This window comes from Eptatretus burgeri, chromosome 6, assembly GCF_056783735.1.
Source record: "Eptatretus burgeri isolate ZD-2024b chromosome 6, Ebu_testis_v1, whole genome shotgun sequence".
NCBI lineage: Eukaryota > Metazoa > Chordata > Myxini > Myxiniformes > Myxinidae > Eptatretus > Eptatretus burgeri.
Window position 1 is genome coordinate 33,891,004 of NC_140966.1, and position 27,252 is coordinate 33,918,255.

Genomic DNA, 27,252 nt, shown 5'->3' on the forward strand with positions numbered 1-27,252 from the left:
ATCTCCATCATATCTCCTCGTAACTTCCTCATTTCTAGTGTATGAAGCCCTGTCTCCTTCAGCCGCTCCTCATATCTGAGTCTAGCTAGGCGCGGAATCAATCTTGTAGCCCTGTGCTGAACCCTCTCCATGGTATCCATGTCCTTCCGGATTTTTGGTGACCAAAACTGCACACAATTTTCTCGATGTGACCTCACAAAATTCATGTACAGTGTTAACACCACCTCTTTTGATTTATAAATGATCCCACTCCGAAATACAGCTTAAAACCCCATTTGCTTTACCTACAGCTGTCTGGCACTGTGCTGCATGCTTACCTCCCATATATATTACCACCCCAGATCCTTCTCCTGTGTGACACGCTCCAAAATTACCCCTTGTATCCTCTAATCTCTATTTTCATTGTTCTTTCCCATCCCCAACACCTTACACTTGCTCAGTGTGGTGTACTGGGCCTGCGGGGGCAGGGCGTGTTGCGGGGAGCGTGGTGGAGGTGTGGAGGAGTGGGTTTGGAGTGGTCACGTGCCTGCACGGGATATAGGAGGTCGCGCCGCCTGAGGGGCGTTGTAGCCGTTGTGGTCTGTGGAGCCTGTAGGTCGTGTGGCTGTAGAGTGTATCGAGTACGTAATAAAAGTGGAGTTACGGGCATCGTACGCTCACACTCTCACTCCTGGCAATAAAGCAGGGTTGTGCTATCCCCTGGCTCGTGTCTGCCTTGGCGCACCTCTACCACGACATTACACTCAGGTTAAATTCCATCTGGCAATCTTTTGCCTAATCAATGCAAGTATCAATACTCTCCTGTATCTGATCACCACCCCCTCTGCTATCCACCTTCCCTCCAAGCTTTGTGTCATCTGCAAATTTGGAAAGCTTACTCTTAACCCCATTATCCAAATCGTTGATGTAAATAATGAATTGTAATGGTCTGAGTACTGATCCCTGAGGTACCACTGAGGTTCCCAAGCCTCAGTGGTACCTCAGGGAACTATAGACCGCAACTTACATCCTCCCAGCAAGACATCCTCCCACTCACAGCCACTCTGCTTCCTACCACTAAGCCAGTTTGTAATCCAATTAGCTATCTGACCAGCCACTCCACAAGCCCTCACTTTGGCAAACAACCTCTGATGTGGTACCTTATCAAATGCCTTCTTAAAGTCTAGATATACTATGTCCACTGCCATTCCCTCATCCACCCAATCAGACACTGCTTCACAGAACGCTAAAAGATTTGTTAGACAGGAACTACCTTTAATTCGTTTGTATTTATTTACATGGTTCCTCATCTGGTCCTTAATCAATGTCTCCAACACCTTCCCCACAACTGAAGTCAAACTAACAGGTCTATAGTTCGCCAAGTCTTCTCTGGATCCTTTCGTAAATAATGGTATTACATTTGCGACTCTCCAATCCTCTGGTACCTGTCCTGACTCCAGGGAACGATTGAAAATATCTGTTAATATCTCGCTTACCTGCTCAGCCATTTCAATCAATACTCTCGGGTGTATATAATCTGGACTCGGAGCCTTATCTACTCTTAGATTTTCTTGCTGTTCCTTCCCTTCCTCCACTTCAACCTATATCTTCTGTAAAAGCCCTTCCTCACCTCCTCGAAAGATACTCTCAGCTATTGGCAATTCTCTTGACTGTTCTTGTGTAAAAGTTAAAGCAAAATACCTGTTTAATAAGACTGCCATCTCACTTTCATCACGAATCACTCTCCCGGTGCTATTCCTCAATGTGCCCACACTGGTTCTAACCTGTTCTTTTCCCCTGATATACTTAGAGAATGCCTTGCTATTACGTTTAATATTCTTAGCCATGTTCCGCTCATCCTCTCTTTTGGCTTGCCGAGTTATTTTCTTAATTTTCCCCTGTTGACTCCGATAGTAATATAAATATAACTCCAGTCCTGTTATTTTAAACCTTATAAATTTTATACCTCATAAATATAATGCAGTGGAAAGAAAATCGAGGTCTTTAATAAAAAATAAAAACTTCGTTTACGCACGAGTTTTCAAGGCTGAATCATGTGCAAGTGTAGGATTTACAAACAAACTTTATATCACATGTGCATGGACATGTAATTCACATATACGTAAGAAATAAACGTTAGAATAAATAAACGTAAAACGTTAAATAAATAAACGTTAGAAGGAAAATTCCCAAGAGATATTGTTAGTTCTTATTTTACAAGTTATGTACACGTACACTTTAAAGAAGTTTATTTTAAATCTTCAATTTTAAAAATGTCCTTTTGTATGCTGTACCAGTGTGACCACTCCTCATTTTCATAAATGCCAAGGTGAGCCAATGAAAAAAAAGCCAAGAATTCACAAGGTTTCGGAAAAGCGATGATAATAGAAAACCTATACGCCCAGAAAACTAAGATGCCAAGGTGAACAACGAATAGCCAAGATCTTGTGAAAAAAGCCAAGGAGTGGTCAAACTGTATTGTTCACGAAGAAAAAGAGTAATTGCGTTTTTTGCTGGATAGAAGGGTGTAATGCCCATATACACCTCCCACAACACTATTTCCGAGGGACTTTTCCATTTGAGCTGTATACTTATGACATTCATCACAAAAAAATGTTTCATTGTTTCGACGTAGCCACAATAAAAAGTTGCAAGTCTTCGGTACTGTTTGAGCCCAGAGTCCCACAAGTATAAAGCTCCTGTGTGAAGCGGGACGACACGACCTGATGAAGCCACAAGTCGTAAACATAGTAAAAGTAAAGTATTATTTCAAACTAGCTGAAACCCCGTCACAGACGGATTCCGTTCCATGAGCCCAATATGACAACCAGTGGCGGCTCTTGTAAGAGCCGGATCCCAGTCGATGTACTCCATGGCCTTACCTAATGAGGCCTACAAAACGTCCTTGCGTACACTACTCCTGTACACTACTCCTTGTGAAGAAGTCCCCCGATTTGTGCATGTGTCTACTTTGACGTACAAACACCGTGTCAAAACTTCTCAGATCACAGTACCGTGAAAAAACGTGACGCGACCGCTAGGAGGAGCACAAATTGGTCCTTCAGTATTAATATATAGATAGAAGATACAATGTTTCTTGTTACATTTTTTGTCTCAAATTCACATTCTGAGGTAGTCAGCATGTGCAGAAGAGGGTTTTACATTGCGGACGCTATTTTCGAGGAGTGGAATTACACCTCTCAGCGGTGACGGTCAGTCGACGACAGACGCAATGACGTCAGCGAATGACCGATGATGTCATGACATCCTTACGCCTCTCAGCGGTGACGTCACACGTCGCCATGTAAAACGAAGTGTTTATTCTGCTTCAGAGTTGAAGTTTGACTATTGCCACTATGTGCGATGCACTCTTAAAGGTATGAAGTTTCTTTCAGTCCAGTTCACAGTACCGAGAAAAACGTGACACGACCGCTAGGAGGAGCACAAAATTGGTCCTTCAGTATTATTATTTCAAATAATCAATCGCATTGCATTTGTTAATTTATGGCCTGCCAAGATAGCTTAAACTCTAATGGGAGGGGGAGGTGGTGCGACGGTGTCAGGAGGCGGCATGGTGAGGGTGCGGGGAGGAAGCGTGGAACGAGTGAGGGGAGGTAGCGCGACGATGGTGTGGGGAGACGGCACGGTGAGGGTGTGGGAAAAAAAAAAACGAGGGTGGGGATAGGGGGCGCGAGGGTGCGGATAGGGGGCGCGAGGGTGCGGATAGGGGCGCGAGGGTGCGGATAGGGGGCGCGAGGGAGGGGATAGGGGGCGGGAGGGTGGGGAGGTGATGCGGTGAAGGAGCGGGGAGGCATCGTGGAAAGAGTGAGGAGAGGTGGCACAGCGAGGATGTGGGGAGGCAGCACGTCGAGGGTGTGGGGAGGCAGCGTGGTGAGGGTTTGGGGAGGCAGCACAACGAGGAGGGGAAGGGAAGGCAGCGCGACGGGAGGGGAAGGCAGCGCGACGGGAGGGGAAGGCAGCCCGACGGGAGGGGAAGGCAGCGCGACGGGAGGGGAAGGCAGCGCGACGGGAGGGGAAGGCAGCGGGACGGGAGGGGGAGGCAGCGCGCCGGGGGGGGAAGGCAGCGCAACGGGAGGGGAAGGCAGCGCGACGGGAGGGGAAGGCAGCGCGACGGGAGGGGAAGGCAGCGTGAGGGGAGGGCAGCGCGTGGGGAGAGGAAGGCAGCGCGTGGGGAGAGGAAGGCAGCGCGTGGGGAGAGGAAGGCAGCGCGTGGGGAGAGGAAGGCAGCGCGTGGGGAGAGGAAGGCAGCGCGTGGGGAGAGGAAGGCAGCGCGTGGGGAGAGGAAGGCAGCACGAGGAGAGGGAAGGCAGCACGAGGGGAGGGGAGGAGGAGGAAATATGAGGGGAGGGGGAGGTAGCGCGAGGGGAGGGGGAGGCTGCGCGAGGGGAGGGCGAGGAAGCGCGAAGGGAAGGGAAGGGAAGACGACGTGAAGAGAAAGAAAGATGGCATGAGGTGAGGGGAAGGGAAGGGCGATGAAATGCACCCAAACAGCAACATTTTCTTTTTAACCACTGGATTCTATGTAAAACCGGGTGGGAGCATTTAAAACCCACACTATCTACCTGGCAAATTAAAAACCAAACCGTCAGTCCATAAGTCACCTTCACAGATGGGGAAAGAGAGGGATTGGGGTGGGAGGAAGAAAGGTGGGAGAGAGATAGAGGGGTGGTGGGGGGGAGAGAGAGAGAGAGAGAGAGAGAGAGAGAGGGTGAGACAGAGAAAGGGGTGTGAGAGAGATGGGAGTGGGGAGATAAGTGTGGGGAAAGAGGAGGTGGGGGGGTGGTGGTCGGTTCCGGTATAGGCCCAGTCACACCTTGACGTTTTAGCCAGCTTATGCCGATTTTTGGAAAATTTGTCTAAAATGCTGGTACACTCGAATACGTTATGGGTAAGTTTTGATAACATTGAGAGCACGCTGAAAAACACTGCCATATGTCGTAGTACGCTGGCTTTAAATGTTGTACTTTTCGGTTGTCCTCAACTTTTCCATGCTTGAAATTTTAAGACATGCCAGCATATGACTCACACGTTCCGCATAACGCTGGCCATAAGTTGTAGGCACGTCACGCGATCGTTGACACACGTTACTTGTAAGTTACTCATAAGTCGAAACACGTCGAGGTAATGTTTAGCGTACCCGAAACTATTTCTAACTTATGAGTAACGTGTTGTACTCACGTTACACGATCGGTGACACACAGACACGTTACTTGTAAGGTGCTCACAAGTCGAAACACATCAAGGTAATGATTAGCGTCAGTGTTCCAGACTCCCTGGTTTTATTTTTTGATTTTTTTTTCTTCCTTCCTTCGGTATGATGGTGATTTTGACACTTCGATTTCTAGTGCGGTTATAATATAATATAATTAATAGGCTTCCGCTCAACGATTTAAATCATAACCGCACTGTACACTGAACACCGTCATACCGAAGAAAAAAAAAAAAACAGGGAGTCTGGAACACTGACGCTAACTATTACCTTGATGCGTTTCGACTTATGAGTACCGTTTAAGTAACGTGTGTCAAAGATCGCATATCGTGCGTACAACTTATTCCCATCGCATGCGGAGCGTGTGTCATACGGCAAGTACGTCGTAAAATTTCCAACATGTTTAAAATTACAAGACGTACTCCACTTAATACGACGTATGATAGCGTACTTTAGCATTCTATTCACGCATACCAAACCGTATTCGACGTGCGCCAGCGTTTTAGACGGATTTTTCAGAGGTCGGCATACGCTGACAAGATCACCAAGGTGTGACTGCGATGTTGACACTTCCATTTCTGCAGCGGTTATGATTTGAATCGTTGTGCAGCAACCTTTTCATAACCTACGCCACGTCATCGTCGGCGATGCGTGCAGCACGCTATGCCTAAGTTAGACTATCGTTGGGCATAGGTTGTGAAGGCCGACATCAGGTTCAGCATTCGTTGGTATAAGTTATCTTTAACACAACGAAACGTTCAAAGTCCGTTACTAATACGTTGTGCATAAGACCAAATCTTTAAAAAAAAAACATCAAAAGTTCAACGTAAGCCAGCGTTTTACATACATTTTAATACGTTGCCATTGCTGGCTAAAACGTCAAGGTGTAAAACAGCACACACATTTATGAATCACCCAGCCTGTCAAACACTGTGATGCCAGTTTATCGCTGGGTCAGGATTCAAACCCAGGCTCGAGAGCTTAAAGCGAGCAAGTGTGAGTACCTCTCGGCTCTCCTGCCGCGATGTTAACAAAACGGCACACACATTTATGAATCACCCAGCCCGTCAAACACAGGGATGCCAGTTTATAGCTGGTTCGGTCTTCAAACCCAGGCTATCCAACTTAGAGCGAGCATGCGTACCTCTCGGCTATTCTGCCGTGATGTCAACAAAACGTTCAATATTTTTTTATTTGTATTTATCTACCATGAAGGGACGGGTCGTATACTGAATGAATATCGTATAAAAAGGGGAAATTGCACATTTTCAGCGAGCTAGCAATCACCCTATACACCGCAGAACGCAGGGCCAACACAAGCGAGTGGCCCCTGAACATTGTTCAAGTCGATCGACATACTGTGCAGTATTCAGTGACAGTGTGAATCTTGTGGCGTGCTCACCAAGTGGCTTAAGCACTTCAACGAAACAGTAAATAAGGAACAGCTCGCTTGGCAAGTGATTTGCAATCTCTGAACTGTCATATTAAGCACACACCTCCCGGAGACGTCGAAAATATCATACATGTCCGAATTGGACAAATCAACAGTTTTTAAGCAGTTGGAAATGCTGCTAAGTTCAATTCTGGAGCTTAAATTTTGTAATCTGGCTGGGTTTAAGAGGTTTTTGAGGTTAAGACACGTGCAGAAATGAAATAAATCCACGAAAGCTGGCGTGTCCAGTCGTTTATGAGCATTGCAATGTCCCTAGCGATTTGTAGGTATGATGGTCAGACATTTAATTCGATAATGAGTGAAAAAAAATCAATAAAACTTTATCGTGAAGAAATCGTTGCGGCCTGTTCCAGGTAAAAGCATGGTTGAGCACGCCAAAAACAATGGCGGCTTCAGACCCCAGTGAGGTAACCCAGGAGATGCCTTAAGTCCCCAGAGAGGGAGGTGGCAAAGTATATAATTAAATAAGTCCGTTAATTATCTTCAAAAAGGGTGTTTTAATTAACCCAAACACCAAATTTTCACTTGTGCACTTCCTTGGAGTTCCCTTCATATGCATGCTAAGTTTCAGGCTGTTTGAGTTCATGTTTTTGGAGTTATGGAGGACACACACACACATTTATAAGTCTAGAATCTCGATTAATAGACTTACTCACGTTCCAATAGAACGTAATTAATAGACGTACTCACATTCCAATATTATGTAAATCAATATGATGTACGCATGTTCCAATGACACCTAATTATTAGACATCATACTCATATTGCAATAGTACGTAATTAATGGACATATTCACGCTTCAACAGAACATAATTAATCGACGTACTCAGGCAGCAATCTTACCATGTACCATTATCATTATTTTCAACATTAATATCACCATTGTCATTATTGTAATTATTTTCATTGTAATCATCATTATTATGATGTACTGTACCATAATTATCATTATCATCATTACGTATCATTTTCATTATCATTTCAATGGTATGTAATTAAAAGACACATTCTTAACAGACAAAAAGACAAACAGATATACAGACAAACAAATGAACAATCACTCATAGAGCAACACTTGGCAAAGCAGAACAATGTCGAACAGTACACGGTAAGCGTATACCTCTGCCAGGCTGAACAGTTTACGTTTTGTATCCCACTGATGGGCTGGATCTGAACCAAAATTCAATCCCATTGTTCTTGTCATGTCAACAACTTGTTCATCTCGTTTTTTTTCAAAACTTTTTGAGATATGAAATAAATATAGTTTTTTGCCCACTCAATTTCAGAAATTAGGCCTACATTGACCTTTTGACCTCAAAAATAATTGTTGATTGAATTCAGTGACCCAATATGAAAATTTTGAAGTCAATCAAAAGAAAATAGACAATTTTAGAATTTCTGGTCTATGATGGACTTCAGAAATAGTTGGTGATTGAATTCAATGACCTGATATGCAAATCCTCTTCAAATTTCAAGTCAATCGGATAAAAATTGAGGATTTTAGAAAATGTACCTAAGTTGTTGACTTTTGGCCTATGTTGACCTCATAAATAATTTTAGAAATTCGACCCATGTTGACCTTTTGGCCTATGCTGACCTCACGTTGACCGTCGATCGACCATCACAGGGACAGTACCTACAATCTCCGAAAGTTTCAGAACAATTGGCTGAGCAGTTTAGGCTGTATACGAGCTGACAGACAAATAAATAAACCAATGTCACCCGCAGGGTGACCCGTATCTTGCCAAAAGGTGACAACGTGTGACTTCTTTTAGGTCACACTGAGGTGAACAGAGAGCTGCTATCCACCAGGAGCGACTCCTTGAGGAATATCTGCTTACGAGAGATTCCGATGAGAATCGTTCTTCAGAGTAACCATGAAAAATATGCGTTTGCCTCATAATGTCACCAAATGACATCATAATGACTCAAGCTTGACATATCTAGAAAGCACTCATCGAGGTGTTCAATTTGAGGTACTACACGATATGGTTCCTAAATCTTGTAAATTTGACCCTGGAGTCAAATATGTTTGACCTTAGGTGCTAACCATGAAGGTCAAGGCCAATCGCCACCAAAAATTAATCAGCTGAGCGCCAGACCATGAACTATATTCCCATGAAGTTTGAAGACTATCCGATCAAAATTACTCAAAAAAGGGTTTTGTCGACTCCCCTAATTTGCGACAAAGTGGCCTTGACCTTTGACCTTGACCTTCAAAATTTTATGCACTGAAAGGGACCTCTATAGGCCTCTGATATGCGAAGTTACAAAAATTTCCAATGATAACTGTGCTCTGCAGAGTGATTTATACGTGATTACAGACAAAAAATTTAAAAAAAAAAAAAAAAAATGAAGTTCAAGGCCAATTGCCACCAAAAATTAATCAGCTGAGCGCCAGACCATGAACTATATTCCCATGAAGTTTGAAGACGATCCGATCAAAATTACTCAAAAAAATAAGGGTTTCGTCGACTCCCCTGATTTGCGACAAAGTGACCTTGACCTTCAAAATTTTATGCGCTGAAAGGGACCTCTATAGGCCTCTGATATGCGAAGTTACAAAAATTTCCAATGATAACTGTGCTCTGCAGAATTTTTTATACATGGTTACAGACAAACAAACAAAAACATACAAGCTGACTTACATATCTTGCAAAAACTTCGTTTTTGCAAGATAACAAGAAGGCATCAGCCCTGACAGGTATGACGAAAATCATGCAAATGTCACTATTATACCTTGACCTTTGAGCGTCATTGTAATTTGATATCTGTATCTTGAAGCATTTCTGAGTTATCCTCTTTTTTTTTGCCCCTAAAAAAAAATCCCCTATACTTTAGCATGGGCGACTTCATTGCCATGGAAATGAGGAGCCAATGGATTGCAGTCATTTTTGAAATGCATTATCTGTCCCCCAGCCCCGACAGAAATCTCGCATCTTAATAACGATCAGATTTTCAAATCTGCTCTGAATTTGTAGGTGATATTTTCCAAGTCATTTGTGTGAAGTTGGACATCATGTAGCATAAAAACTTTTGGTAATATCTGTTTTATGCAAATGACGTCACTATCACCTTGATACTGGATACAATTGCCAATTTGATACTGGACATTTATAAGGCCAGCAGAATGGCAGTTCTCATACTGAGGGCAAATAAGTTGCCTCTGTTTGGAAATCATCATCATCGGCACGTATTGGAGACAAACTACGTTTCTGGTTTGGTGCACACACTGTGCCCTGCCTTTGTAACCTTGGCAAGCTCTCCATTTTGTGCAGAGAAATTGCTTTGCCAGGATATTATATCAACGGATAATACAACCTTGCCTTTTCATTGTGGTGGGGAAAACATTTTGATTATGACACAACAAAAAAGTATCAGAAAGAAAAGCCAAGCATTTTCTTATTTTATTTATTTAAGTAAATTGATTCCTGCAATGTATCCTGAACAATTAGGGGCCATATACAATATTTATTCCAATATCCAATGATATTGGCTTGGGTGGGGTAGAGTGTTCTGGGAGGAAGAGGGATGACTTGGGCATTATAAAAAGAAGGAGAACTAGAACGGGCACTCAGTCGAGTGCATACCTTCGCCAACGCTACATTTTGCCCCCCCCCCCCCAGAAACCGTTTATTGTGAGGGTATTTAATCCCATACCACATCTGCCATCTCATATGTGTTATGATGGCTTAAAAACATTAAATTTCCTGTGTCATATCGTATATCACAAGATTGGGCATTGAATTCACAACATTTTGGCATTGGTTGCATGCAAATTGGATAAAAATCGACCGCACTATGGCAAAATGACGATTTTGACCTTTTCATGACCTCGACCTTGACCTTTGTACTCTTAATTTTGTAATTGGTATTAGAGTGTGGGGAGTTTAATTGGTATTAAATTGGTATTATTAATTGGTAAATTATAATTGGTATTAAAGCCTGGTGTTGGCGCAGTGGTTAGGGCAGTGGCTTGGGACCCAAAAGGTCCTGAGTTCAAGCCCCGTTGGGACACTGAATTTATGTATATGTATATATATATATATATATATATATATATATATATATATATATATATATATATATATATATATGTATATATATATATATATATATATATATATATATATATATCAAGTCGAAAACACCAGGGGGTTGACTCAGCCTGTCATCCTTCCGAGGTCGGTGAAATGAGTACCAGTTGTACTGGGCCCGATGTATGCCCCGGTTAGAATAGGTGTACCATATCCCTGTGTGTCGTAAGAGGCGACCAGGGTTGCATCAGGAAGGGCATCCGGCGTAAAAACCTATGCCAAATCATTATGCGGACAACAAAACTAATTAGACGGTTGATCCGCTGTGGCGACCCCTAACGGGAGCTAGCCGAAAGAAGAAGAAGAAGAGTATTAGAGTGTGGGGAGCAGAACAGTCAACATTTTGGTGTTGGTTTCATGCAAATCGGATAAGAATTGACCGTGTTATGACTAAAACCGCACATTTTGCAATGTCGTGACCCCCCCTGACCTTTGACTCCCAACCGCTAATAAGGGTTATTCTGTCATTGTGTCATGTCACATATCACAAGATGGGGCATTTAATTCTGAACATTTTGGCATTAGTTGCATGCAAATTGGATACAAATTGACCGCGCTATGGTAAAAAGACGATTTTGACCTTTTCATGACCTTGACCTTTGACCCGATCGCTCCCAAAATCTAATCAAATGGTGCTCGGATAATAACCAATCATCCAACCACATTTGCTGCGATTCAGTTCAATACTTTTGGAGTTATGCGAATAACAACCAACCAAACAAACACACATATTCACAAATAAATAAATAAATACACAGCGATCAAAACATAACCTTCACAACAAAGTTTGCGAAGGTAATAAGCAGGATATGGGAGTGTGGCAGAAGTGGTGAGAGAAGGCAATACATTTGGGAAGAGAGAGAAGTACAAGGTAGTAAGGGAAGGGGCATTATAAAAATGTAGTAGAGGTTGTTCTGCGCGGTGGAGGTGGTCAGGCAGAGAGAAAAATGTCATATTTGCATACCAAGTAAATAATGGTGTCGTGCACACATGTGAGTCAGGTCAGGTTCGATCTGTGACCTGCTACAGGTACCATGTAAACCTGTACTAACCTGTTCCATGGTCGGGTTGTCGGCGACTAAACCGTCTCCCCCACCAGGTTTTGTGGTGAGGGGGGTGTTTGGATATGGACACCCAGCAGGATTAAAAACAAAACCTGTCAAAGGGCGGAGGAGCTCCTTGTGAGCCAACGGCCATCCATATCTAGTGCCCAACTGTGTCTGCAGATGTCCTCCTGCAGTTGGGTTACTTCTTATTAGGAGGTTGGTGGCAGGATTTGCACTCCAGCCACCGTAAAACCCTTCATTCCGCAAAACGTAAAAACGCAAAAAAATCTGAAAACCCACTCTGTGGGAGTACCTCCTGTGCAGCTTCCCTTCGCAGGGCAGCTCACCGGATGACGGGATTGGGGCAAAGCCTTCGGGACCCCCAATCTTTGATCGGAGGGAAACCACGGGGTAACATCCCTGGGTCAGATTGCGGGAGAGTGTGTCGGAGTGGTGCTGAGGTGTCGTCCACCAGACGGCGGTCTCCTTGGGTTAACCTGAGGCGGTCCCTTCGGGTGGGTGCCTGGAATGTCCTATTCCTAAGAGAGGATGATCACCTGTCTCTGTTATCATCTGAGCTCAAGCGTTTGGACATCGGGATTGCAGCTCTCTCTGAGGTTCGGAGACCGGATTGCGGCGAGATAATGGTGGGTGGTTACACCTACTATTGGTCTGGTCGCTCTGATGGTTACCATACCCAAGGAGTTGCTGTAGCTGTGTCCAATAAGCTGACCCCAATGATAATTGAGGTAACACCGGTCAACGAGCGTATTATGAGATTAAGGATTCGTCACTCCTTAGGTGTCATTTCCCTGGTCTCTGTTTATGCTCCGACTGAGGCGAGTGATCTCACCGTGAAGGATGCATTCTACGCCACACTCGAGTCTGTGGTTGATCAGTGCCCCAGACGAGATACACTTCTAGTCTTGGGGGATTTCAATGCATCGACTGGAACTGATAGGGACGGTTATGAGGTGTGTGTTGGTCCCCATGGGTCAGGAACTATGAACCAGAATAGCACTAAGTTCCTTGACTTTGCAAGAAGTCATGGACTTAGGGTGGCTGGTTCATGGTTTCAGCACACACAAGCTCATCGCTGGACTTGGTATTCCAATGCTGGCGGTGTGGCAAAGGAGATTGACCATGTCCTCATTGATGGTCATTGGAGGATGATCCAGAACTGCAGGGTCTACCGGAGTGCTCAGTTCCTCAATACTGACCACAGGCTTGTTGTAGCAACTCTAAAGCTGCACCTTAAATCCTGGAGAATGGTACCATCCCAGCCTAGGCTGGATGTTGCCAAGCTCAGGGATGAGAGAGTAGCTGAGGAGTTTGCGAACAGGCTGAGTGGACACTTGGGGGGTCTGGGTGCTTTGGGGGGTCCTGAAGAGTTGTGGAGCGCCTTCAAGACCACCGTCCTTGATGTTGCCGGTGGATGTCTTGGAACTCACCGCAGGGCAAAGAAGAATTTTGTCTCTCGAGGGACACTGGATACCATTGATCAGAGTCGCAGGGCCAGGCTGAATGGCAGAGCTGAGCTGTTCAGGGAGCTCTGGCGTAAACTGTACGTGCACTGAGGGTGGACAAGGAGGCCTATGTGCGAGGAATCTGTGAGGGGGTAGAGCATCACCTGTGGACACGCGATTCTCGTCCCGCTTACAGGGGAATTCGCGCATTACGTTCATCCAAGCCCATCCCTCGGAGCACTGCAGTTCGAGCAGAGAGTGGTAGGCTCTTGACAGAGGAGTCTGAAGTGAAGGCCCGCTGGGCCGGTTACTTTGAGCGGTTGTACCAGGCTGATCCCCCAGCTGTCGAGTTGGACGTCAAGGGTGTTACAATCCCTGTTGCTGACCCTCAAATCAACTGTGGTCCACCTTCGCTTGTGGAAACACGGGCTGCGGTGAACCAGTTGAAACGGGGAAAAGCTCCAGGGATCTGTGGCATCCATGCCGAACTTCTCAAGGCTGGTGGAAATGCTGCACTCGTGTCGTTGCATGCAGTTTTGTGCTCTGCCTGGAACACAGGCATCATCCCAACTGACTGGAAGAGGGGCCTTGTTGTCCCTCTCTGGAAAGGGAAGGGTGATCGCCAAGACTGCAACAACTACCGAGGGGTGACGCTGCTCTCAGTGCCGGGCAAGGTCTTTGCTTGGATAATTCTTGATCGGGTTCGCCACCATCTGCTTGAGCACCAGCGTCCAGAGCAGTCAGGCTTTACACCAAAGAGGTCAACGATTGACCGTATCCTTGCACTTCGTGTCCTCACCGAACGCAGACGAGAGTTTCGGCAGGGGCTGCTTGCAGCCTATGTTGATCTCTGTAAAGCGTTCGATTCAGTGAATCGGGATGTCCTCTGGAGGATTCTTGGTCTTCGTGGGGTGCCACCAAAACTGATCGATCTGATGTCTGAACTCTACTCTGGTACTGAGAGTGCTGTGAAGTGTGGTGGTACCACCTCTGACTTATTTCCAGTTGTTACTGGAGTTTGTCAGGGATGTGTACTTGCCCCCACACTTTTCAGCACTTGTATGGACTGGATTTTCGGGAGGATGTCGGAGAGATCAAGTTGCGGTGCATCGTTTGGGAATGTCAAGATCTCGGACCTTGATTTTGCAGACGATGCAGTCATCTTTGCGGAGACTTTAGACATCCTTTTGGGGGCCCTCGAGGTGCTGAATGAGGAGTCGGAGCCGCCGGGATTACGGGTTTCTTGGGTCAAAACTAAGATCCAGGCTTTCGGTGACATCTTGGATGCTGCTGTCCTGTCTGTGTCTATTTGTGGTGAGGATGTTGAGGTCGTGGAGAGATTCACTTACCTTGGCAGTGATATTCATGTCTCTGCTGGCTGCGAGTCAGAGGTCAATAGACGTCTGGGTCGGGCCTGGGGAGTCATGGATTCACTGGATCATGGGGTGTGGCGCTGCCGGTACCTGTGCGGGAGGACGAAAGTCCGAGTCTTCAGGTCCTTGGTACTTCCAGTCTTGCTCTATGGGTGCGAGACTTGGACTCTGACCAAGGATCTGAGACGGAGACTTAATTCCTTTGGTACCAGGTCTCTTCGGAGAATCCTTGGCCATCGCTGGTCGGATTTTGTATCCAACGAGCGGTTGCTGAGAGAGACTCGGATGAGATTTGTTACCTGCATAGTCCGTGAGCGTCAGTTGCGGCTGTATGGACATGTGGCTCGTTTTCCTGACGCTGATCCTGCTTACCAGATTCTCTCAGCGAGGGAGTCTCATGAGTGAAGGAGGCCAGTGGGCCGACCACGTGCCTCATGGTTGCAGCAGGTTGACCATCATCTCAAGGAGATCTGCCTGGGGGATGACCAGACGGAGGCCCCTGGAGTACCGGTGGAAAGTGGACGTAGCGACGCGCTGTTCTGGCACATGCTCCCATACCTGACCTGACCTGCACATAAAATGAAGAGGTCAAAATGTAGAACTTAAGAATCTGAGCAGTCAAGCACACAAGAAAAAAGAAATCATGTTACATGTGGTGAAACTTGCACTGTGCGGTGATTTTGAACACTTGTGACTATATCAGACAGTCTTAACTAAAGATGAAGACACAATTGTTCAAAATCAGATCATTTCACAGTGATCAGCAGTTGAAAAACTAATTAACGGACATCAAAATGAGCGGAATAGCCATGAAAACGCGACAATAATTGCTCAGTTAAAAGTTTTGATTCACGGTAATTACCTAGAATGTTGATACGATTTATAAAGGGCATTACATTCAATATATTGGCTCAAGCGTAGTGCAAACGAGACAAATATTTAGCTCACCTGGAACATAGTTCTGTCAGTGAGTTTTTCACATCACGCATTGTCCATCAGAGTCAGTGAGGCTGTATGTAAACACTTGGATCTTGTTCTCTAAAACTACACACATAATTTTGATGAAACTTGACCACAACCTTCATGACCCGTGATGTACCAAAGTTTGTTCACACCATTAACACAAGGGTTCATGGATAAAAATTGTGACGACTTTGCATAACATGGGTCCAATGGACCCGTGAACTGAAACAAAGTTAACTTGCAAAAATATATTATTTATATACAATGTTTAGAGTCATAGATGATATTTGCAAAATATACATATAGATATTAGATTTTGTTATTTGAAGAAAACCCCCCCAAAAAGTTATGTTTATTTATTTATTTGTATTTTTAATGTTTTGTCTTTTTTTTCCTGTACAAAGTTGAGGCTGGTATTAAGAGTATTTGTTCAAAAAAAAGAATTTTCTCAGAAAATGTCAATTCACTGATTTTTTTTGACTTTTCAATCGTGGGCTTTCTACCAATAGAGCAGGAAATGAAACAAAGTAAAATACTGAGCAATACTGGGGAAAAATATAGTGAACTTGAACTACGTTGTCGATGGCACACCATCACATATTCCCACGCGCACTGCTTTGTCCCATTAATGCTATGTGAAATTTTATTGATTTAAAAAGCTACAAGACAATTTTTTTATATTTTGAAATCGACCCCCATGACCTCAACCCCTCTGGCCCGGCCCCTAGGGGTCATATCAAAAATCCGAAAGTGTTGTGCACTTCCCCATACATATATCGACTATGTCCCAAAGTTAAGTTCCTATTTCAAATGGTGTCGGAGGAGTTACATGGTAAGACAGACGGACGTACGGACGTACGGCGGAGACAATCACAATATTCCCGCTTTTCTTCGAAAGCACGGGAATAATAATCGGGGGACGAGGTGAGCACGTAAGGACAGAGTTATCCGAATAAAGGGAATCAAATGTACAAGCAATTCCTTAAACAATACGACTTAGAGACAGGGCCCACGGACACACACACGCACACACAAATACCCCAGAAAGAGAGGGACCTCAATGTCTTTATTGCCCCTTCGGCTCGGGAGGGAAGACGAGCTGAGGGAAGAGAACGTGGCTGGCTTCCTGGCCGCGTTCGCACGGTTGGACGACCGCACCTTCCCGGAGCACCAGGCGCCAAAGAACGGACTAGGACAGCCGAACCCAGAGAAGGCGAGACGAGGTGATCTCCCGTGATGGGATGGTTGACCGCTTGTTGTAATGCGCCAGACGAGATGACTCAGATGCGCGGGATGCAGTCAGCCGCAGTCCCAGCCAGAAGCATGCTCGAGCAGACGGGACACCATCATCAATCCTTTTTCCGTCGTTTTTGGGGCACGGTCCGCTCCCCCGTCGCCTGCTCCCATTGGGTGGACGGCATGTCGCGGCTCCGCCTTCTTGAGAAGGACCGCCCCGGCTTTGGTCTGCGCATCACCCATTGGGCGGAAAATGACGCATACCCTTATTTGGCACGAAAGCAGAACGAAGAGCTCCGTGCCCATATTTGGGGCCAAGCCAGAGAGAAACGCTTCGTGACCATATTTGGTGCGAAATCCACACCACCTGGGGCATGGAATTCCACCCACACACACGCCCGCGTGCCGGCGAGCGAGCGAAGAGCTCGGACAATGCTGCGAGCAGTGTTGTTGCTGTTGGGATAAAAATTCTATCTATAAAATAACTTTGCAACGCACGTACACTTAATTCCCTTTAGACATAGGGGAAAGGGAGCTATCTATCCACATTTACTTAACGAAATAACTGAGCTACGAGGACGTGAATGTTGAGTGCGCATGGCTGCCAGATTCGTAACAATATCTACCAAAAAATACATTCAAACAAAATATAGCATCCACCCACATCAGGATTTTTAGGGCCTTGGCTCCCCTACTACGAGATGTTTTAACTCCATCCAACCAGCCATCTTTACATGGAGACCAAAACCATTCGATTTGCTGAAGTAACGTCCATGCAATGACTAAATACATGTTGATTAGACGTCTTATAGATAAAATAAATAAACCTATGTAAAACCAAACACTTGAAAACATGAAATGAAATCGAATAATACAAAATAGACTGACCAAACCAAACTGAAAATCGGCCGTCCTGTCTGCAGTGTTGTAATGATGGTCCAGACACATCAACAGTTGAGAGCTTTATTGGAGACGCTACTAAGGCCCACGCCACATGCACCGCCATCGGGGCTCCCTGCACACCGCACCCCGCCGAGCCAATCCCTCCGCAGAAAGTAGTCCCAATTACAACATGCAGGGCCTCACAACGCAGGAAAAAGCACACGAAGATAAACCTCGTAAGTTATGAAATATTGATACTAAAAAGAAACTGATCTTCGTCAAAGAGAGAAACACGGTGGTGAATGATTTCAAAACAGGAAAATACCAAAAACGAATCACAAAACAATGTCGATGAATAAGGATGCAGAAAAGGTTTGTACAACGCTCTTTCAATTAACATGTGACGTCATGTGAAGTAAAAAGTGAATCATGTGATTCAACAAGGACAAATGTGTCCGAGCCGCGTCCGAAAGGCAATAACAACAACAACAACAACTTCCGATATTTCGTCACGTGCCTTGATGGAGCCAATAGCGAGACCCGTCATGGAGGCTCCTGTTCATGACGAGAAAATCGTGTCTTAACGAAATTACAACACATTAAATGTAATAATCTTTAAATGGTAACGTGAACTTTTCGAAACTTTAAAGCAAATGTCCGAATATATTTAAAAGTTCATGATAGACGCTCTCAAAAGGCACCCTTAATGTGAGGATGTGTACAGGTGTTTATTATTTTAGGAGATCCGGATAATCTATTGATAATTCCAGGTGTGCGTACGTGCGTACGTACGTACGTACACACACACCCACGCACCACGCACCACGCACCACGCACCACGCACCACGCACCACGCACCATGTGTGACCGCTGTTTCTCGACAACCACTGGTCCGATCTAATTGAAACTTGCCAGGTATATTGCTGGGGACCTGAGGATGTGCCTTTTGAAGGTTTGATATTAATCGGACAACTAGTTCCCAAGTTATGGCCATTTATTTACCAAACCAATGACAAGACACGTTGTTGCGTGGGCGTGGCCGATGGGGAAGGGAAGCTCAGCCGCGTTCCCCATTACGGGTTACAACGTACAGGCTTCCGGAGAGTGATGACCGTGTATTCTAATAATTTCTCGATTTCTTATGCCCATTTATAGATAACCACAATGCACCAAGTTGTGATCGTTTTCATATGAGACGGTGCATAAATTTCAGTAACAGAGTGCTGGTATGCTCTGAAGCAGGAAGTAAATTTTTTTTCTCTCTCTTCTCTTTTTGTTTTTCCTTGCCACGACATTGCGAAAAGGTAAAATACGTTGGCGCTAATTGAATATTTGGCCATTAAAACTAAATTGCGAATAATCGTAACTGCGAATAATATGCGAACTTCTGGGCCATGCACGTACGGGCACGCGAGAGCGAAGAAACGGCCTGTGTGGTTGTTGTTTGTTGCTCGCGGTTTGAATATTTATTTATTTTTATTTTACGGAATGTACTAGTGTATATAAAAGATCCGAGTCCTAAAGGAAGAAGAAGAAAAAGAAGAAGAAGAAGAAGAAGAAGAAGAAGAAGATTGAAGTGAATGCGAGGGAAAAACCTTCAGAGTATAAGGCTTTATTTCACTTGATTTTAGCCGACTCTACAGACACATAAAGGAATACATGTGCAGCAAGGAATGCATGTGCAGCAAGGAATACATGTGAGCAAGGAATACATGTGCAGTCGATCACCGCAAAATAAATCAGCAATTAGCCAGCATAAGCACGGAGTCGGTCTACTCTCAATTCTTACCATTCAACGAGCACCAAGTGAACCACCGCCGTAAATGACATTGCCCCAGGGACAATCCCACCGACCGCGCGGCATCTCGGTTTTATCTGTCCCGTGTGCGAGCTGCGCGACACGTGATCGCACGTCACCTCATCCTTTATTTCATCACATTCTCCCCATCTTTAAAATGTAACTGGAGGCTCAACTAACGCACCATGATTACTTCAAAGCTATAGGAGCATACATTTCAAGCAGTGCAAACTATTCAAACTACAGAAGCATACATTTCAAGCAGTGAGGATTATTTTGAGTTATATAAGCATGGTAAGATGCCATCGAGGGATGCCAATAATCCCCTTTACAGATCGAGTCGGCGAGGAGGTTTTATGCGTCGACCTCTCCGGGAGTAAATGGTTGTTTCACTTGAGGGAGGCTTCCGATCCTCTTGGGGAGCCTCGACTCGTGCCGGGGATGACTCCTCGATCGCTCTCGGGTGGAATGCGGTAGCTCCGTCGCCACCATTCTCGGGTGGAGTTCCTGGGAGGGAAACACCTGGGGAGGGAATGTCAGAGGGAGGAGTACCAGATGGAGGAGTACCTGCGGGAGCCAGATGGCGAACCGACACAGTGGTCTCCCTGCCATCAGGAAGTCTAACATGAGCATACTCAGGATTAGCATCGATGAGTTCGACCTTTTCCGCCATCGGTTCATACTTGCTTTGTCGTACCGGGCGCTTCATGAACACTGTTCCGGGATAGGTTAGCCAGTTGGGCACCGATTGGCCGTCAGTATAGCGTCGTTGGTGAGTAAACATTCGTTCGTGCGGAGTAGCATTGATGGACGTACAGAGCAAAGAGCGTATGGAATTCAGGGCGTCGAGAAGGGTAACCTCCCACCGCTCGGGCCCCAGTCGTCTCGATTTCAGCGCCAGGGTTACGGCTTTCCAAATGACTCCATCATACCGTTCCACCTGCCCATTACCCTGTGGGTTGTAACCCGTCGTTCGACTAGTTGCTATGCCGTGTTCATATAGGAACTGTTTGAGCTCGGCCGACATGAAACACGGTCCTCTGTCTGAATGTATGTACGAAGGTTTCCCAAACATGGCAAAGAGGTCAGAGAGACATTTCACGACAGTGCCCGAGGTCATATCCGATCACGGGAATGCAAATGGGAACCTTGGGTATTCATCAACAACCGTGAGTATGTATCTGTTGTCTGTCTCAGTCGGCAGGGGCCCTTTGAAGTCGATATTTAGTCTCTCGAAGGGTGAAGTGGCCTTGATCAACCTGCCAGAAGCGGCGCCATAGAATCTGGGTTTTAGTTCAGCACAAACAGGGCATGAAGCATTCACTTGTTTAATATCTTCGATAGAATAGGGAAGGTTTTGTCTGCGCACGAAATGTGCCATTCTGGTTACCCCTGGGTGGCACAGAGACACATGAAGGTCTTGCAACGCCCGACCGGATGTTGCCGAACAGTAGACCCGAGAGAAGGTGTCTGCAGCAGGGTTTTCCCTCCCGGGCCGATAAACAATGTCGTAACTATAACAGGATAGGTCTATCCGCCATCTCATTATTTTCTCGTTCTTAATTTTCCCGTTATTTTTCCCATCAAACATGAAGGCAACGGATCGTTGGTCCGTGACGAGTGTGAAGTGGTTGCCCAGTAAATAATGTCTCCATTTACGTAGGGCTTCGACAATAGCGTACGCTTCCTTCTCTATCGCTGAGTGTCTCTGCTCGCATGCAGACAGAGTTCTCGAGAAGAACGCGACAGGTCGTCCGGACTGATTGAGCGTCGCGGCGATCGCGTGATCGGAAGCGTCCGTTTCCACCACGAACGGCACCGTGCTATCGATCGATAATACTACGGAATTACTGATATCATCTTTGAGGCTGTGGAAAGCTTTTACAACAGCGACATCTGGTGGGAAGTTTTCGCAATGCACCAGGGGAGGTATTTTCTCGGAGTATTGGGGAATCCATCTAGCGTAGTAAGCGAACATTCCAATCACCCGACGCAATGTCTGCAGGTCATGAGGTGGGGGTAGCTCACGGAGAGGGCGCAATCGTTCAGGATCGGGCTTAATCATGCCGTCGGCTATTGTGTAGCCGAGAAGATCAATTGACTTTGCCGAGAATACGCATTTGTCGTAGTTGAGAGTCAGATTATATTTTCTAGCAATGCTCAAGAATCTGTCCAGATTCATATCATGCTCCCCCCGATCCTTACCGCACACAGTGACATTGTCCACGTAAACAAAAGTGTCTTTGAGGTTTTCATCCGAGATGATGTCGTCCATAACTCGTTGGAAGCAAGCCACTCCATTAGTGACACCGAACGGAATCGTCCTAAATTGATAGAGGCGTCTACCTGCCTCGAACGCGGTGTAAGGTTTGTCTTCCTCTCGAATGGGAATTTGATGAAAGGCGCTTCGCAAATCGATGGTGCTGAATATTTTGTAATTGGCCACACGTTTGACCATCTCGTCTATGCGCGGCAAAGGGTAGGCATCGAGATGGGTGACGCGATTGACCGTTTGAGAGTAATCGACAACCATTCGTTTCTTATGGTTCTGGTTGGTGGTCACCAACACCTGCGCGTGCCATGGCGAATCGCTCAGTTCTATAATACCTTCTTCCAGTAATCGCTTGGTCTCAGAAGTGATGAAGTTCATATCGGTGGCGGTGTATCGTCGCGATTTGATCGCTATCGGTTTACAGTCCGGCGACAAGTTAGCAAACAGCAGGGGGGGACGATACCTCTGCAGTGGTCAGAGCATTTAGAATTAGACGAGGTTTATTTCCTCCAAAGGGTATTTCGACACTCGTGTGCTGCTTGAGGACATTTTGACCCAGAATTACATCTGCGCATAAATCACGAAGCACCAGCACCCTTACATCCCGATACGCGTAGCCTTTTACGTCCAACTCAACATTGCAGTACCCTCGTACGCTGGACTGTAGTGATGTGGAGGCCATGCATACCGTATTGTCTGTCGGGTGGATCTTCCATTTCCTGCCCTTTGCTAGTAAGCTGTTGACGAAACTTTCAGAGCTACCGGTACCAATCAGCGCTTCAGCCATATGCCCGTTAATTCGTACGTTGATGATAACTTTGGATAGATTCCCTGGTGAAGCTGCTGTTACTTTCTTTTGTGAGTAGAGAACCGCAGAAGTGGGTTTATTTCTTCTTAGAGTAGATTTGCATACCCTGGCATAATGCCCTTTCTTGTCACAATTCATGCATGTGGCATCCCTGGCGGGGCATTTGTTACGGAGGTGTCTTTTATACCCACAAAAGACACATTTACCAACCGAAGTAGTTGCTGAGGAGTTTGACGAGGTCTGGGTATCCGATTCCTCGGGTTTATCTCCATCCTCAGTGTCGGAGGTGTCCCGGGGGGTTCTTTGAGTTTCCGCCGTAGCAGCATTCATTTGCAACACTGGTGTCCCATATGATTCAGATTGCTGCTGAGCCGTATCCATAGCTCGGGCCTGTTCAGCTACCATTTCAAGAGTGGGTTGTGCTTTTTCCAGTAAGCGTTGCCGAATGGGGGCTGACCTGAGCCCCTGGATGAATGCCTCTCGGGTCGCTTCATCTCGATGTTCCTCGGCGGTTACAGCCCGGAAATTGCAGTCTTTGCCCAACTGCCTCAGAGCTTGCAGGAACTGATCGATTGTCTCACCGGCTTCTTGCCTGCGTGTGTTGAGAAGGTGTCGTATGTTTCCCTCGTTCTTGCGCTTCACGTAGAGCGCCCGCAGCACGTCGATCGCTGCGTCGTAGGTGTCACACTCCGAGAAGAGCCTGAATACACTGGGCGAGACATGGTTTCCAAGTGCGGCCAGTTTGTCGGCTCCCTCTTCAATGATGTGATATCATCATTCTTCAATGAAGTCCTCTTCAATGACTCCCTCTTCAGATAGTGTGAGAAGGAATGGTACCAATGGGACCACTTCATTTCCGAGTCAGTAGCGTTGGGGTCTGCATCGAACCTCTCCGGCTTGTAGATCTTGTCCATAGTCAGTTGAGGCAGCCGAAGGAATCAAGTGAAATAAATTGAAGTGAATGCAAGGGAAAAACCTTCGAAGTATAAGGCTTTATTTCACTTGATTGAAGCCCGCTCTACAGACACATAAAGGAATACATGTGCAGCAAGGAATACACGTGCAGTCGATCACCGAAAAATAAATCAGCAATTAGCCAGCATAAGCACGGAGTCCGGTATACTCTCAATTCTCACCATTCAACGAACACCAAGTGAACCACCGCCGTAAATGACATTGCCCCAGGGACAATCCCACCGACCGCGCGGCATCTCGGTTTTATCTGTCCAGTGTGCGAGCTGCGCGACACGTGATCGCGCGCCACTTCTTCTTCTTCTTCTTCTTTCGGCTGCTCCCGTTAGGGGTCGCCACAGCGGATCATCCGTGTGATCCGCATAGTGATTTGGCACATGTTTTACGCCGGATGCCCTTCCTGACGCAACCCTGGTCGCCTCTTACGACACAGGGATGAGGTACACCTATTTTAACTGGGGTATACACCGGCCCAATATACTGGTACTCATTTCGCCGACCTCGGAAGGATGACAGGCTGAGTCAACCCCCTGGTGTATTAATTGAGTGGCCCAACGGGGCTTGAACTCAGGACCTTTTGGATCCCAAGCCGCTGCCATAACCACTGCGCCAACACCAGGCTAGAGTGATCGCGCGTCACCTCATCCTTTATTTCATCACAAAGATGAAGAAGCAGCTCTCCTAGAACCAGACGTGGCTAAAAATCATGTGAAGTAAAAAGAAAATACTTATCGTTGTCAAAGAAATCGAATTGCTGATTCGACGATTTGAAAGATCGCAAAATAAACTGGAAGTTGAGAAGAAAAAAAAAACTTCCGAAATACATGAGAAAGCAAGATGGTGAAAGCACATACAAGCTTTCAAAATAACGCTAATACATCACAAATGACTTGGGACATTCCTTCGGAGATGATGAACCCTGCAATGTCATGTGCAATTTACGAAGCATTCGATGCAAAATACAACCACGGGTCAGTTGAACCAGAGCCATGCAGTCTGGGGTAGTGTTCTGTATTAAATGTAAATTAATGATTCCTGTTAAAACTGAATGGAATTAAAAAAAAATTACAGCACAGAAATGTAAAAATTCTACTTGAGGGACAGATGAAAGGGCATGCAAATAGAAATTGAGAATAAAAAAGGTTATAGCACATCAAAAAATCGGCTGGGTCCATCAGACCCTGCCTCTGCATGCTGGGGTTAAAAAAAAAATCAGGGGAAAGGGTTTTACAAGGGGACAAAGTGGGTCCAGGTTTGACACCCCCAAATAGGTATTTCATCTGCGAAACTACACACGCAATTTTGATGAAACTTGACCACAACCTTCATCGCCCATGATGTACCAAAGGTTGTTCACAGCATTAAAAAAAAAAAAATCAGGGTCTGAGAATATCAAGGGGGGGGAGGTCTTGACCCCCCCCCCCCACATAGGTATTTGTTTTCTTCTGTGAAACTACACACACAATTTTGATGAAACTTGACCACAACCTTCATCGCCTGTGATGCTTGAACTGGTAGTCCTATTTTCACCAAACTTTGTGGAACTTCTGAGGACCAAGATCTCGTGATGCCTTGCAAGTACCATCAAAAATTGCATACGAAGTTGGTCAATTTAAAGGTCAAAGGTCATTACCAAAGCAATTTATTAATCTAAATTTAAAGGTCAAAGCAATTTATTAATCCCGACTGTCTACTTTTAAAACATTAATACCATTTAATAAGATTCCATCACAAAGTTTTAAAAGGAACACTCAATGATTTTAAAACTCCCCACATTTATACACTCAAGTTTGAATATTTTTGGAATAAATTCACGATTTTCAAGTCGGCAACTTATTTCCTGTGTCTTAATTAAAAAAAAAAACCATTAGCATATGACTTGGTGTCAATGTCAGTTGTGTTCACGTTTGAAGCAGGCTCTGTTGCCCTGATAAGTGCACGAATGAGCACAAGGGATGTCTGACCGGCCAGCCACGTTGCGATTCTCAAGGGGGTAATCTTCGTACCACCGTGGCAAGCAGATGAACCCAGTCGGCTACTCGCTGTGAAGGACCACACTGCGTCCAGCAGTGCCGAGGAATAAGGAATAAGGAACTTTCCTTTTGCTTTTTCGATATCCCGAGAGAGGATTTGTCTGCTTTGATGTCGGCTCTGTGACACCAGCAGGATTCAGTCGTCTGCTTGAGAGTCAGCTCCATGACCCCAGCAGGATTGCGTAGGTTCCTCGAGAACCCAACCGGCCAGTGGGTAGGATTGACCAGTATATGCAAATGTGCAGCTGTTTCAAATCAGGGTGGTGATCAACAAGCCACTCTCAGCACCCTATTTGCTGTTGAGCCCGGTCTGTCAAATGAGCTACAGCTTAGATGTGCCACGCACTCCACTGTAGCTTCTCTCTGGTTACATCGTGTTTCCTCTCCTGCTTTGTATGGCTCTGTCATCTTTTTATTGCGTTGTACAAGGTCACCGGAAGCCTGGCGTCAAGGAGTCTGCATTGGCTTGTCTTTGATGATCTGTGAACATGGCTTTGATCAGCATTTCCCAAACGAATTATTTCCTCACAGTCTGTCATTCCTTTTAACTCAGCCACCCCAAAATTCCTTTAATTCAGTCCAGCACTTCTTGGCAGGCATGAGTGTCAAAGGCTGCCAGGACACTGCCCGAGTGCCTGCTATTTTCCCACACTACAAACTTATTTAATTTAAGTTGCCTTTTCCACAGAACATACTTTACCAACATTTCCAATTATGTGGTATATATGACTGATCCGTAACAGCACATGGACACTTGACTTGCAAATGGGAGTGGCGTTTACTATCGGAGTTGGCAGTGAACAAGTTAAAGATCGTTTAAAAAGTTCGGAAGTTTGGCGCCACTGAAGCAGTCTTACACATCACCATATACACTGTAACAATACGATGTTTAGGAGATTTATAGAACCATCGATGCTGTACTATATCACATACCATGTCCTCTCATGCTATATATTGATATAGAGCATGGTTCTTGTAAGTATTATGAAGGCGATTTGTGTTCTAGTCTTGGAGTACTCATATATAATTCAATTTAAATGAAGGTTTAGAGGTTTTAAGGCATATCTATACTAACAAAAGGCAGTGTGTGTGAATGTGTGTGTGTGTGTGTGTGAATGTGTGTGTGTGTGTGTGTGTGTGTGTGAATGTGTGTGTGTGTGTGTGTGAATGTGTGTGTGTGTGTGTGTGTGTGTGTGTGTGTGTGTGTGTGTCCGTCCTCCGTGACTCCAAAACTATAAAACCTAGCAGCCTGAAACTTTGCACGCACACGAAGAAAACTCCAAGGAAGTGCAAGAGTGAAAATTGGATGTTTGGGTTAATTAAAACACCCTTTTTGAAGATAATTAACGCCTTATTAATTTATATCCTTTATCAGGTGCCTTCCTCAGCCACCTCGCTGTCTTGGGTCTTAAGGCGTTTCCTGGGTAACCTCACTGGGGTCTGAAGCCGCCATGCTTTTTGGCCTACTCAACCATGACTTGACTTGGATCAGGCTGTAATGCTTTCTTAACGTAAAGTTTTTTTTTCTTCACTTTCCTCACTCATATTATCGAATGCCTGTTCATAATAGCTATGAACCACTATATACGACGCATTTTGGTTCACGAGTCAGAAAGTGACCACTATATTCGTTGCGGGTGTGT

At 45.5% G+C, this 27,252-nt stretch overlaps 1 long non-coding RNA gene across 1 annotated transcript in view; it reads right to left on the reverse strand.

Annotated features, from left to right (window-relative positions):
* LOC147024523 (uncharacterized) overlaps positions 1-17,898 on the reverse strand; it is a 34,003-nt gene extending 16,105 nt beyond the window's left edge. Inside the window, exons 1-2 of the long non-coding RNA XR_015058827.1 lie at positions 17,733-17,898; positions 15,018-15,213 (exon numbers count right to left, since the gene is read on the reverse strand). This is a non-coding gene — a long non-coding RNA (uncharacterized LOC147024523). The remainder of the gene's footprint in view (positions 1-15,017; positions 15,214-17,732) is intronic.
* Between the last annotated feature and the right edge of the window lie 9,354 nt (positions 17,899-27,252).